The following is a 15,298-nucleotide window of genomic DNA, read 5'->3' on the forward strand; positions in this document are numbered from 1 at the left end:
AAAATGTGGAAAGCCAGAAGGATGCCCACAGAAGGGAGTCATTTGCCAAAGAATGTCCTTAGCAGAAACTGTTTGTAAGTCAAGAGTCCATTCAACTACAAAAAAACTGAGTCAGTAATGCAGACCACAATTCATCCATGTCTATTCAGTTTGTGAGACATTCCTATCTAGTATGTTCTCAGTCATATCCTCTCAAAATCCCCCACTGGGGATTCACCCAACATACCCAGAGGCCTTCTTCCCCTTCTCCTTATATCGCAAGAGTATCAGTGGCATCTTCTAATCATCCATCCACCTGTCATCTCTTGCTCTCACCACTTGATTAGCCTATCTTATCTTTCTGTCATCCAGTTCCTTGATAGCATCCTGTGGTCCTACTTTTCCTGAGAGTTCTTCATTGGTTATATGTTGCAGCCTACTCACACCCATTATGTACCTCTTCACTGCCTTTGGTGTGATACTCTTTCTTAGGTCTTCAGCAGCAGTGGTATCCTAGGTCTTACTGCTGTACAGCAACACCAGTAACCCAGAAATCTGAGTTGTAAATGAATTACCTCATAAGAGGCAAAGGCAGTTTTGTATTTAGTTACCGGAGGAATGCAGTGATCCACAGCATTTGCCTGTTTGATCCTTTGTACATAAAAGGAATTTTTTTAAAGACTTAAAAACACCAAATCAACATCCAAATTAAATATGAAAACTTGGTAAATTTGCTCTCCTTTATGGATTTTAGGGATTTGTTCATCTAACTTTTAAATCAGTCACCCAGAGAGAGGATTTGTTATACATCTGCTTGAGTCTCTACCTTTAAATCTTATTCAGTACAAAACTTTCAAAACCACTTTCTACCAGAGACATAATACTGTCCATAACAGCATTGTGTTGATTTTTTTCCAACCAACATACACCCCTTGCCAAGAACCACACACTAGGAAAAACACAACTCCCCGACACATCACTGGATAATTATTTTTAATGTTCCACATAATATGGAAAAGAAACAATGTCTTCCCTGTGACTGAACGCATATGTGGATGAAATGAGTAGTATTCTTAATGGACCAACATTGAGTTCAAACTATTGACTAACTCACACTTGAATGAAGCCCAATTCGCTGCAGAGAGGGACCCCCAAAGTAGGCTGGCAGGGGAAAGAGAACAAAAACATCCCAACTGGTCGCTTCTTCCCTCTCTCCCTCAGGCTGCCACCTATCTCCCCATTCCCTGACACCTTGGCCCTTAATTCTGCTGCCATGTGTACACACAGAGTGAGGGAAGCTCATCTGGCTCTGGGCTTGTAATCTGACCTGTTTTGTTAGTAATCAGGAGAACTGTGAGAAGGGGGACGTGCCTGTTGAGTGGAACGCTCTCTTTAAAACATGAAGCCATCCTAATCTTAGAAGCTGAAGGACACTAATCAACGTCAACTGAGGAATCTCTACAAGGTGAGGGGGGAAGTAAGTACTTAATTATTTTGTGCTCACAGTTCTCCCCTGGGGAACTGTCAGCCACACATCTGGAAGAATTAGGGCCAAACCATGCATGGTGTCTTCCAGTGTTCAACACACACTACACTTTTCCATGCTTGACTCATCCCTAAACTGGCTTGTCTCCTTTTGCTGAAGTTAATATATTGCTTTCTTACTTCTCAATTTGCCTCCTGCAAGATGACCAAGAGGAAGTCTCCAGCTGTCTCAGACGATATAGCATGCAAGCTGAGTAGGTCACTGAGTGTCTATTTCATGTCATTAGTTCTGTGTGTGTGTGTATGTGTGTGTGCAGGGAAACACTAAGAAAACACATATGTCTTGTTTGTTTAGATTCATTTAACTATGTTTTCTCCAAAGAGCTGAGTGTGGTAGAGTAGAAATATTGATGGATACAGAGCCAGAGGTCATGAATTCACATCCCAGTTTGAACACTTATTACCTTTGTAGCCTTGGATTAGGAAGTTCCTTTACCTCTTTAGATCTCCTGGTTCTTATTTTTAAAACGAGGGGCTTGGACCAAGAGGCTTCTAAGATCCCTTTCAAATCTAAATGTATGATCCTATGACAAGTCTAGTGATGAGTTATTACATGAGTTTTAACAGCTAGCGCCCTCTTCATCATTCAAAATTTTTTATTTTCTTCCTCCCACCCTCTAAATCCAAGTTGTCCCCCAAATCTCTGTGATTACCCTGATTTTTCTCTCTCTAAAAACTCTCCCTTGATAATCTTATCCACTCCCATCATTTCGCCTATCATATTTATGTCAATGACTCCTGAATGTATAGATCCAGACTTGAGCATGCCTATGAACTCCAGTCCCATATTTCCAACATTCTACTGATATCTCAACATAGGTTTGATCAGCTTCACGTGTCAAAATTTAATACATCATCTTCCCCACAAAATTCAGCCCTCTTTCTACCTTTCTTACTTCTATTGATGGTACTTGCATTCTAATATTTCCCCAGACTTGAAATTTCACTGTTAGTTTCTCATATGGGAGGTTAAGATGAAGTTGCCAGGCCCATCCAGGTTTCTCACATTCATGTATTCATTTCTATTCAAATGGTCAACAACTCAGTGCAAATGTTTTTATTCCTCTTTCCTGGGCTGCTATAATATTGTCCTAAATGGTCTTCTGCTTTCAATCTTTCTCCTCTATAATCCAGCCTTCAAACAGCTACAAAAATGATCATCTTGATGCTTCCTTGGTTCAGAAACCTTTGGTGGGTCTCTCTGTTGCTATAGAATATAATCTGACATTGACAGAAGATTCCCCTAATTGGAGGAGAGAACAGTTAGTCCATGATCTGTCCTGCATTGGGGGCAGAGTTGCTGAGAACTTGGGTCCAGAGAGATCCTAGTGCTTCCAGCTTCTGGCTTCAAGAGAACATGCACACACAGTTCCAGGTTCTCTTCAGGGAGAGAAACCTAGAGGAAAAAGAGGACTCTGAAAAGAAGGCAAAATGTAAAGTAGTCAATGTCTCAAGGTACTCCTATTCTCAGTTTATCATGTTACGTACAATGAAGAATTTCCCCTTGAGTATGATCAGGGGCCTTCTCAGTTTAGTTGAGATATCTCACTTCCAGTGGAAAAGCACACTCTATGTACTGTCTAATATATTCTCATCTATATAACTTCTCTGATTAATCCTTGCTTTGGGTTTGGATAAATGGGTTTATTCACTATTTGCCATGTGTGATAGTCTTTGTGCAACTGGCATTTGGTAGGAAAAGAATGTCTTTGTATATAGCTTGGAATATATCTCTTTACCTATTAAGAGATAGCAACCAGGAGAGTGATTGGAAACTAAAAGATATTTCCCCTAGACCAACAATGTTTAAGGAAATGAGGTAGACAGATATAATTATAGCCTGAAACACCCTCCCTAAGAATAGCAGAGTGGACAGTCTCTTGTCTCCAAATTCTTGCTCCCCATTTGGCAGGAATTAGACTCCTTTGGAGAAAAGTAAGTAGAGAGGGCTCTAGAGGCTCTGTTCACCACTCCCTGTGAGCTACATGCAAACAGACCCTTGCAGGTATACATAACATACATGGGAAACACTTGCACCTTACAAATATAATATGCTTAGCTCAGCGCTCAAATCTCTCTACAATATGACTGCAGCTTATCTTCAGTTTTACTTACTATTATTCAATAATTATTTATTGTTAATTAGTTATATATTATTATCGTACATTTTTGTTCCCATAACAATGTTCTATAAGCTTTTCCCCAGACTTATTCTGCCCTCTCCTACCTTTGCTTCTTTCTGGGAATGCATTCCCTTGGCCACTTCTGCCAAAGTAAATCCTTCCTTTCCTTCAAAGCTCAGCTCATGTGCCACCTATTGCATGAATCCCTCTTTGATTCCCCCTACCAGGGGAAAATGACCTCCCCTCCTCAAGTTTTCTTACTGTCATTTGGAGTTCTCCTTTGCCCTTCTTGCATCCTACTGCATTCCTTCCTTATCACTGTATAGGTTGTATTGCTGTAAGTGTGCTTTTTGAGCACAGGGATAGTGGGACTTTTTTTAGTTTTTGAATTCCTAACACTTTTAAAAATTATGGAATTTTCCACATCTAACTCAAAGAGATAGTGCAATGTCACAGAAATAGGATTTGAACTTAGAGACCTAAGACCTGGGCTTCATTTGTAGCTCTGCCATTTCCTGGCCTTTCAACTTTCACATTGAACCCTAGTTTCTAAATATGTAAAATGAAGAGACTATATCTCTCAAGTTCAGTCTAGAACAATTGACTGCAGTTGTTGTTGGAAATACCTGGATGACCAGATTAAGGTTGGGAGCATGTGCATGGGCAGGAAAGAGTAGAACGGAAGAATATTGGGCTGTAATGAGTGAAAGGTAGAAGTGACTTTTATATTTTTCAAAAGTCTCATGGTTAGTTAATTTAGGAGTATAGGATAGGACCTATCATCTCACCCTACGACTAATTGGTTATACATTCAATACAGTCATGCCACAAACCAAGTAAGAATGTGCCAGGGCTTCCCAGGATTCTTTGGAGAATCTTTGGAGACCCACTGGTCTGGAACTTGTGGCTTTGTAAAGCACCAAACAATGATAAACTGACATTATGATTCTAAGAGTTCTCTACCAATGTAAAGGAAAGGAATTTTATCAGCTGAAAACGTCACGATGTATGCGGGATCATGCTCTATAATAAACCACAATGTGGTAAGGCTCCTGATTAGAGGAATTTAGGGCAAAAAAAGGACAAATATCTGATCTCTTGAAGAGCAATGGAAGAAAATCTCTGAGAGTGGATATTGACCTGCATGTCCATTTTCATTAGATCATGGTTGGGTTTTTCCATTATATTGTGCCCAGGTGACACAGTGGAGAGTGTGCTGAACTTGGAATGAAGAAGACAACTTCAAATCCTCACTCAAGTACTTACTGATTCTATGATCCTAGTAAGCTATTTATCTTCTCAGAGCCTCAGTTTCCCTGTCTTGAAAATGAAGTTGAACTTACTATCTTCTAAATCCCTTCTAGCTCTAAAACTAGAATCCCATGAAACCCTTAGCAGCCAACACACACACACATGCACACATGCACACACATACACACACATTGTTAATAGTTTCAGGAATTTTTCTTCAGTCTTCTTCCTTTCAAAAAAAAATGTCAATATTATCATGATTCACATATCCCACCCCACAGTTTTACCAAAAGTGTCTGGAGAATTCCTGCGGGGGAACTTCACCAAGTCTGGAAATGTTGAGTGCACCTGCCTTTTCCATGGTTTTGTTCCATATAAAGCCAGAGCCCCAAAGGATTGAATGTTCCCCACTAAGGTAACTCAATAAGTTTAACTAAGGTATTAATGACTGATGAGGGCTTAAAATCGCCCCTACCAGACAATATTTGCATCAGAACTGTCTTTGATGCCAAACACAAAGGAATACTGTCAGTGAATAAAGGCTGGACTCTTTCCCAGTTATCTTCATATGAATAGTTTCTAACTCCATATTTAGAATATAGTAAGTTGGGAAAATTAATATATTTTAATATTTGCTCTGAAACACATCAGAATTAACTGCTGTATGTGAACATATGAAAATGAAAATGAAATAGCTCACATTTAGGCTTCTATCTACAGTATTCATGCATACTGGGTACATAGAGGGCATACCTACTCAACAAAGAATTGACTGCTGAGTACCGGATGTTGTCTTCAGTCCCAGGTCCTTAACTCTGACCTCCCCTAACTCCCTGTGTGATCTGGGATATCACAATCTTCTAGGAGCTCAGCTCTCTCATCTATTAAATGAAGGGGTTGGTGAAAACCATCTCTAAAGATCTGTTCCAAATCCAAAAATCTATGAATCCATGCATGGAAGAAAAATGAACAGCATTCTCTTTTGTTCTCTGTGTGTTTAGAACCTAGCTCTCTTTTTGGGAATAAGAAGTTCTCTTCCCAAACACTTCCTAAGCCATTTTTTATCTAAATCAGGGATTTTTAACTTTTTTATACAATGGACCCATTGGCAGTCTGGGAAAGCCCATGGACCCCCTCTCAGAAGAATGTTGCTGTCTATATTCATAATTGAAGACAATGCTACATTTCAGTTAAAGGTTAGTGAAAATAAAGAAGGATTTTTTTTTTCCCATACAAGCTCATGGATGTCTGAAATCTAGCCCAACAATAACAACACCTGATTTACATTAAACCAGAGACATATGATCTGAGACAAGTAAGAGAAACACAAGAAACTTTTCTTGGAGTCGGTGGGCTAGGAGGAGTGGGGCTGCCATATTTGTCAGACTAAGTCTTAGTTTCCCTGCCTTTACCTCCTTCAGATGTAAATGCTTAGGGCTTCCAGGAGAAGAGTGGAGGGGCAAAAAGGGAAACCGGTACTCTGGTCTGATTAGTGGTGGGACTGCCCCAGTGACTGTAGACTCATCTTGCCTTCTGTTAGTATAAGCCACAGATGATCCTGCCTGAGATAATAACCTGAAAGTTCTCTAGGCTTGGCACAGCAAAGCTCTCCAGGGATCTCATTCCTTGAAAAGCCTAACCCTGCTTGCATGAAGAACTTCAGCCCCAGCTCTAGATGGGAGAGGTTTGGGAGACACTGAAGGGGAATCAAAGGATTGCCCGACATCATAATAAGCACGAGAGGCAGGATTTTAACCTAGGATCTCCAACTCAGGAATCAGTTATCTTTCCACAAGATCACATTGCCTTAGCAAGAGGCAGAGTGAAAGCATGGTACAATATAACGTTCACAGAAAACAGAGACGAGAGGGGTTAAAGAATTTTGTTCCCCCAGGTTAGCCATTATGGGTTTTATTGTAGTATCTAACAGTTCACACAGTCCACACCCCAGTCTGCTGCCTGGTTTAAAAGAGCCATGCCAAGAGGGTGGGGTGACATAACAGCCAGATTCACAGGAACTTTCCCCTGCCCTACACCATTGCAGCCTCTCTAAGTGATCTGCTTGCCATCTCCCACACCCAGTGCCTTCTGTCAGGAGTATCTCTCGGCACAACCTCACCCATTTCAGAAGTTCTGTGCTCCCTAGACTAATCAGGCAAATAGAAGGGCAAATAATAGAAGCTGTACCCCCTATTTGAGATCCTCAACAATTTTCCACAGAAAGGGCAAATTAATATATGCCATGGCAGCATAGGAAAAAGCTTTCTTGTTGTTTCATGGACTTAGGGAGTTCCCAGTGAGGAAACACTTTCTATCAACGCAGAGGGGCCACTGCTCCATGGCTGTGTCCCAGAGAATTGAGAACGACCTGGGAGTTTCTCCAATGTCACATGGCCTGAATGTGTCAGACGTTGAGACTCAAACTCAGGTCTTTCTGGTTTTGAAGCCAGCTATCTATCCAGTATTCCATGCTATCTGTGTGAATAAAATAAAGCTAAAAATGGAGGCAATTATATGGAGAAGGGAAAATTTACTTTCTCCTAAGATACCCAGAAAACTGTAACAAATAAATAAACACAAAAATAAATGCATAAACAGAAAAATAAACAAGTGGATGAATAAATATGTAAATAGATAAAGAGCCATGATTTCTAAAATCCTGCTCCTGATCTGAATGATCCAGATAATTAACCTCAGACCTGTCTTTAAGGAAAACAATCCTCTCTTTTATCCTTCAGTGTTTTATCTTATGTTTTTTCTTGCTTTGTTGTGTTTTGTTAAAACCTACATTTAGGGATAATGGGTTTTTTGTTTGTTTGTTTTTTCTAGAGCCTGCAAGCGTAATGTTGTCGTAAGAATCCAGTGTTTAATGGGATCTTTTATACAGTGCTAGCCCTTTTCTAACCTAACTGCTTTTCGAAAGATCACATCTTCAGACAGTTAACTCCAAAGGCTATTGCAGTGGCCAGAGACAAAGGAAACAGTAGTTTTCAAATAGATAACCTAGACTTTGTTATTATGAAAACCTAAAATTGGTAAATAAGCATGTGAAATGATAAAGCTAATTATGTTTCTGGGAGCATGGGTGTCAGTGGGTAAAACTTGAATCTAGTCTTGGAGTTTCATCTGCCTCCAACTTTTCCGTATAGCTATACACATAAATGGTTTTGTAATAATCATATAATAATTTTCATAGAACCTTCATAAAAGATTAGGAGGTCATGACAATATAAAGAAGAGGACAGACACTTTCTGAAATGAAATAAATCATGTGTAAATAGACTAAGTTAGGGCATATCATTTGCATTATCTTCTCTGTTATGGGAGTTGTAACATGCATGCTTTCAGTGATCCAAAAAAAGATAAATTTCCAAATTCATAAATAAGAGGATGAAATGTTTATAAGAATAATAATAATAGCTAGCATTCATATGGCACTTTAAGGTTTGCAAAGTGCTTTATATATGGTATCTCACTGGATCCTTACACCTGTTTGAAATTGGTCCATTATGCCCATGCAGATGAGGAAACTGTAGATCAAGGATTAAGTGGCTTATTTAAGTACCAGAACCAAGCAATCAGAAAATGTTGAACGGTTTAGTTCAATCAATACACAACGTGTCAGTAGAATTCTTTAAGAAATGCCAAAGAGTGACAAAACATTTTCCACACAATAAAATCATATCTCAACAGTTGGAGAAATATTAATTGCTTATAGGTGGGCTGAGTCAGCATAATAAAAATGACAACTCTTCATAAATTAATTTACTTATTCAGCACAATACCAAACTACTGAAGAACTGTTTTATAGAGCTAGAGAAAATAACAAACTTCATCTGAAAGAACAAAAGGTCAAGAATATCAAGGGAATCAATGAAAAAAAAAATGTGAAGGAATGTGGAGTAGTACCAGATCTCAAACTGTATTACAAAGCAGTAATCATCAAAACCATATGGTACTAAGAAATACAGTGGTGGGTCAGTGGAATAGACTAGGTACACAATACACAGCATTAAATGGCTATAGTAATTTGTTTGATAAATGCAAAAGCTCACTAATAAAAATGGCTGGGAAAACTAAAAAGTAGTTTTGCATAAACTAGGTGGGTCCATGATTTAGGCATAAAAAGTGATAACATAAGCAAATTAAGAGAGCACAGAATATTTAACCTGCCATATCTATGGTAAAGTGAGAATTTATGAACAAACAAGAGACAGAAGCATTAAAGAACATAAAATAGATAATTCAGATTACATTAAACTAAAAAGGCTTTGCACAAATGAAAACAATGCAGCTAAGATTGAAAGGAAAGCAGGAAACTGGGGAAAATTTTTACAGCAAGTTTCTCTAATAAAGGTCTCATTTCTCAAATAAATAGAAAGTTGAGGCAAATTTATAAGAATGTGAGTCATTCCCCAATTGACAAATGGTCAAAAAATATGAACAGGCAGTTTTCAGAAAAAAGAAATTAAATCATCTATAGTCATATGAAAAAATGCTCTAAATCACTTTCAATTAGAAAAATCAAATTAAAACAACTCTGAAGTACCACCATATACCTATCAGATTGGCTAGTATGATGGGAAAAGGAAATGAGAAATGTTGCAGGGAATGTGGAAAAATTGGGATGTGAATGTACTGTGGGTGGAGTTGTGAAATGATTCAACCATTCTGGAGGGCAATTTGAAACTATGCCCAAAATATTATAAAACTGTGCATACACTTTGACCTAACAATATTACTACTAGGTCTGTATTCGAAAAAGATCAAAGAAAAAGGAAAAGGACTTATATGTAAAAAATATTTATAGCAGTGTTTTTTGAGGTGGTAAAGAATTGGAAACTGACAGGCTGTCCATCAACTGGCAAATGATTGAACAGGTTGTGCTATATGAATACAATGGAATACTACTATACTATGGTAAGAAATGATGAGCAGAATGATTTCAGAAAAACCTAGGAAAACTTATAGAAAATAATGCAAAGTGAAGCGAGCAGAACAAGAAGAACATTGTACATAGAAACAACAATATTTTATGATGATCAGCTGTGAATGACTTTACTATTCTCAGCAATACAATGATCCAAGACAATTCCAAAGGACTTATGATGAAAAAATACTATCCATCTTCATAGAAAGAACTTATGGAGTCTGAATGAAGACTAAATCTTTTTTTTTACTTTATTTTTTTAAATTTTGTTTTCATCTTCTTTTGTAATGTTTGATATGACTGCCCATATATAATCTATATCATATTGCTCACCTTCTCAAAGATGGGTGACAGGAAAAAGGGAGAGAATTTGGAACTCAAAAGTTTAAAAAAAATTCTTAAAATTATTTTTGCAGGTAATTGAGAAAAAAATTAGTTAAAAAAAAGAAATGCCAGAGAGGGTCTCACTAAAACCAGGCACTTTTCCTCTTCTCACCATCTATTCTATATTCCTTTCCCCCCACTTGGCTTTTCACTTTTTGTTCCCACATGGAATGAGAAAAACTAGCAAGAATGTAAGGTAGAACCAAGTATAGGAACTTTGTGCTAATATATTCCTAGAAATAATCATATTTTTTAAAAGTGGCTATAGGATGGAGGTTAAGGGGTTTCTATCCAGTCTAAGCATGTCACTAAATATGGCTATGTGCCAGTGTGGTATCTTGAAGAGAGAAATTAGAAAGAAAAATAAAAATTATGAGATCTAGAAGCTACTTGGGGATGACCTAGGTCACACCATGTGCTTTACAATTATTATCTCTTTTTTTCAACTATTAAATGACCTAACTCTCTCATTTTGTTCCAATATTGAACCTAATCTACTGTAGTATTGATCTGAGTCAGGTTCAGCCTAGAACATAAGGGTTGGAGAAGGTAAGGGGACCATTTTTTAAAAATTTCCCAGACACCCTCCCTCCCACCCTACAAAAGAGTTGAATAAAACCAAGTAAATCAGGAAAGGTGACCCAAATCCTTATCAAGAGTGTAAAGGATGGGGGATACACTTAGCTATATGTATGTGCTCATTGAATACCCCAGACTGGGCTTTTTCCATGTTTAGAGTTTGGCAGAACCCAAAACACTTTTTGTCAGACTCTTAATACTTTCATAGCTGAACCTGTGATTCCATGAACATGGTTAATTAATCCTAGTACTCCTGTTGACCCATTAGAATTCATCAAAATTTTGTTCCCTCCCCTACCCAAACCCCAAACCCCAAACCCCAAACCCCAGTCACTGAATGTTCAGGAGTAATCTAAAGTGATCTCTCTTTCAAAAAGGAAGCTGGACTTGGCCAAGAACAGCCCTGAACTCCACAAGGCCTCAGTTTGGCCTAAAACTTTACAAGATATTTGAACCTGTGCACTATGGACTAAACCCAACACTATCACCTTCTTCCTTTTTTAGACACGGTTGATGTTTTTGGTTACTTAGTAAGTGCTAGGGAGTTTTGTCATCTGGGATGAAAAATTAGATTGTGCAACTAGTAGCAATAAAAAAAAAAAAGGTTTTATTCCTTCCACACCTCATTCCATATCATCGGCTTCCCTATCATTTTTCTTCCTTTTTTCTCTTTTCATTATCTTACTCTACCTTTGAAAGATCAACAAATATTTATTGAGTTCCTACTACTTTCAAGGCATGGCGAGAGGTAGGAAGAATCAATCCACAAGGTCAATTCATATTTATTAAGTGCTTACTGTGTACCAGGAGCAACTAGACAGTGCAGCCTTATAATCAGGAAGACCCAAGTTTAAATTTTACCTAAGACACCTACTAGCTGTGGGATCATGGGCAAGTCGCTTAACCCTATTTACCTCAATTCCTCATCTGTAAAAATGAGTTGGTGGGGCAGCTAAGTGGTGCAGTGGATAGAGCACCGAGACAGAAAGTCCTGAGTTGAAATCCAGTTTCAGACACTTGACACTTACTAGCTCTGTGATCCTGGGCAAGTCACTTACCCCCGACTGACTCACACACACACACACACACACACACATAAGCTAGAGAAGGAAACGACAAACCATCCCAGTAACTTTGCCAAAAAAACCTCAGATGGGGTCATGAAGAGTTAACTATGACTGAAATGACTGAACAGCAACAACTTTGTGCCAGGCACTGTACCAGGTGCTAAGGGTACAAGACAGCAATGAAACAGTCCCTTTCCTCAAGGTGCTTGCAATCTATAAGGAGAGAGAACATATATATGAACAAGTACATACAAAATAAAGGTGTTCATTTTTGAGGGAGAAGGTACTATATGGTGGGGGTTATGAGAGAAGGTCATAGGACCCTTTATACATACATATTTTTCTACAGACTTCACATATACCTACAAACATACCTGTTGTGAAAGGAGCAGTTTAGTCAAGTTCAGCAAGGTTCACTGTGGAATTGCAAGATAGTGACTTCGCCCAACCCCACCACAACCTTCCAAGACTATCTACTGAGACATAGAGGGATCACAATCAGCACCGATAAAGGAACATCCTCACAGTGAAATAACATATTCTTTAGATATTGAAATAAATACATCTAGGCATAATTTGCAGAACTTAGATAAATTTAAGTCCTCAGGGGACTTCTCAACAAACATAAATGCATCCAGCAAGGGGATCTCCCCCAAACTGGTTTGTAGAACTGTCTTAGATGTGGTATTTTAGTCCCTTGATTGGTAGAATGGAATAGATAACTGATGAATGTCATATGTACTGTCTCCTTTATGAATAATATTTGGTTTGCAAAGGCAATCTCAGAGTTTTAAAAAATAATTCAGCAGAAGCCCAGATGCCAACCAAACATATTCTTTTATAAAGGAACTTGAGGAAAGTAGAAATAAAAGAATCATTGGCCCCAGGACCCTGTGCATATAGACAGCTCTGCTCAGAGACTCAGTGGGTATTAAAATATAGGCCCAGAGAATATAGGGTTGAAAAAGAACTTTGAGGTCCTTTAGTTTAGCAGTGTCAAACTCAAACAGAAATGGAGGCCACTAAACCATATATAAGAATCTCTGCTGGCCACATATTGACTTGGAAAATCACACATCAACACTATCTATATTCTATTGGATTTTTACTTACTTTGTTAAATATTTTTCAAACTTGAATTTGCTCTCTCTGCTCTAGCTCTGCCTCTTTCTGTTCCTTCCATTCAGCAAGCTCCTTCCACCACAGGCTCCATGTGACTCAAACTCATGTGACTTAGGTTTCCATGTAACTTAGGGAGGAATCTATTAATGAATGGGAAAGATTTTCCCATTCCATTAAAAATACATTAGCAGTACAAGAGGGGAAATACTTGAGTCAAATAAGAAGAAAATTGTGTTAATGATTTGAAGAGTTTAGACTAGTGAAGAAGGCCAGAGTTTGAATTTAAGAAAGAAAACTTTGGAAGAAATGGTGAAAATTTTGAAAGAGAAGAATTTCTATGTCTAAGTTCTCTATGTGATTTCTATAAAAGAAAGTCCGAAAAAAGAGAGGAATACAAGGAAATTAATAAGGTTCATGGAGAATTGAGGAGTATGGCCTTGAAGAAGAAGAAACACAAAGGAAAAAGAAAAAGTAATTGACAGAGGAAGGGAAAAAGTAAAGAGATTTTCCCTTTTTATTTTAAAGGAGGAAATTGAATTGATGTAATGGATTATTGAAGATGACAAGTTAGTGAAACAGTAAGAGGATAGTGGAAGGAGAAAAGGGACATACGGTGTGGTTGTTGGAATTGTTGAGGTAAAGGAACATGATTTGACATAAGGGTTGACAAGTCACTAAGAAGTGATGACTGGCTACAAAGATTTTAAAAAAGAATTTAGCATAACAATGTCAAAAAACCAAATCTGAAAATCTCAGCCAAGATGGACAGGAGGGAAGATGTTGCAGTGGCTTTCATAGAGTGAGCAATGTTTATATTTTTTGCTATATTTCAGTGATCTGATCTATGTTCCTAGTGTAAGCTTATTATTTTCTTCAAGTGAAGTGACTTGAGGAAGACCTAAGTTGTAAGGAATCATGAAATATTCTTTAAAGAGACAGAAGTGAGGTCAAGTCTAAGCAGGAGGGAGAAGGATCTGAGGGGGAGACAGTGAGGCTTGACCTTTGTTAGGAGGCTGAAGAGTGGAAGTATCACACAAAAGGAGAGAAGTCAGAGAAGGACAAAAAACAAAACCAGATTTGAGATATTTCCTCAAGAGGAGGGAGTGAGATGATCTGAAGAGGAACCAGCTGCTTGTTCTCCAAAGAAAGCTACTATAGACCTACAAGTGAGATCATGCAGTTAAGGGTCAAAGGGAATTTCTGCAAGTAGTGGCAAATGGCAATTCCCTGCCCAGGAGGACAGAGAAAGCTATTATGAGGACTAATGACAGCAACAGAGAGGCTTGTTGTCTTCATAGGATCCTGTGATCCAAGCTATAATAGAGAACCTCTAAAGACTTGTCAAAATTGGATGAACAAAATCGACTTTAGGTAGCTCATGTGGGCACAAATGATGTTCTCAGAAGGAACTTAAAAGTATTGTCAAAGATTACAATGTCTGGGGCAAGAAATCAAAGACCTCAGAGTTACAGGTCATGTTTTTGTTAGAATTGTCCACTAGAGATACAGAAGAGAAACAATTAATTTAAGAAGTGAAAACCTGGTGTCTGCAAATGAGAACTCGACTTCTAGATCATGGCTTACAATATAGATATGACAGCTTGTATGGCCAGGGATGAAATATAGCTACAAATGATAAAAATCTGACTTGTCAGGTGTCTTGAAAATCTAAGCAAAAATTCTTTACACTGGAAAAGTATGGGAAAGAGAGAAAACTGCCTAAGTATAGCCACAATGCTAGATATCATAAAGAATAGTTACAGTGGAGGAAAAAAACATAATTTCATAGATGGTAAAATCAAAGAAGGGGCTAAGAGAAAAACCGATGGCTTTAAAAAAATCTATACATGAATGTCCAAAGATTAAGCAACAAACAAGATAAACTGGAGGTCCTGATATAAGGAGGAAATCTTGACATCGTAAGCGTCACTTGATATATGGTTGGATATAACCTATGATTAGTCTCTGAATGACTAGACTACAAGCATTAAATGAGGTATTTCATAATATTATTTTGAAGAAAAAAAGTAGAAAAGGGGAATTAAATAGGTTTAAAACCAGTTGAATCACTGAACTCAAAGAGTAGTCATTAATGGTTTGATGTCAACTTGGCAGGGAGTCTCTGTTATTTAGTCATTTTAGTCATGTCCAAGTCTCCATGACCCCATTTGAAGTTTTCTTGACAAAGATACTGGAGTGGTTTACCATTTCTTTCTGTAGCTTATTTTACAGAGGAGGAAACTGAGGGAAACAGGGTTATGTGACTTGCCCAGGGTCATTCAGCTAGCAAGCTTTGACTTGAACTCAGGAAGATGAAT

This window comes from Notamacropus eugenii, chromosome 4 (assembly GCF_028372415.1).
Source record: "Notamacropus eugenii isolate mMacEug1 chromosome 4, mMacEug1.pri_v2, whole genome shotgun sequence".
Classification (NCBI taxonomy): domain Eukaryota; kingdom Metazoa; phylum Chordata; class Mammalia; order Diprotodontia; family Macropodidae; genus Notamacropus; species Notamacropus eugenii.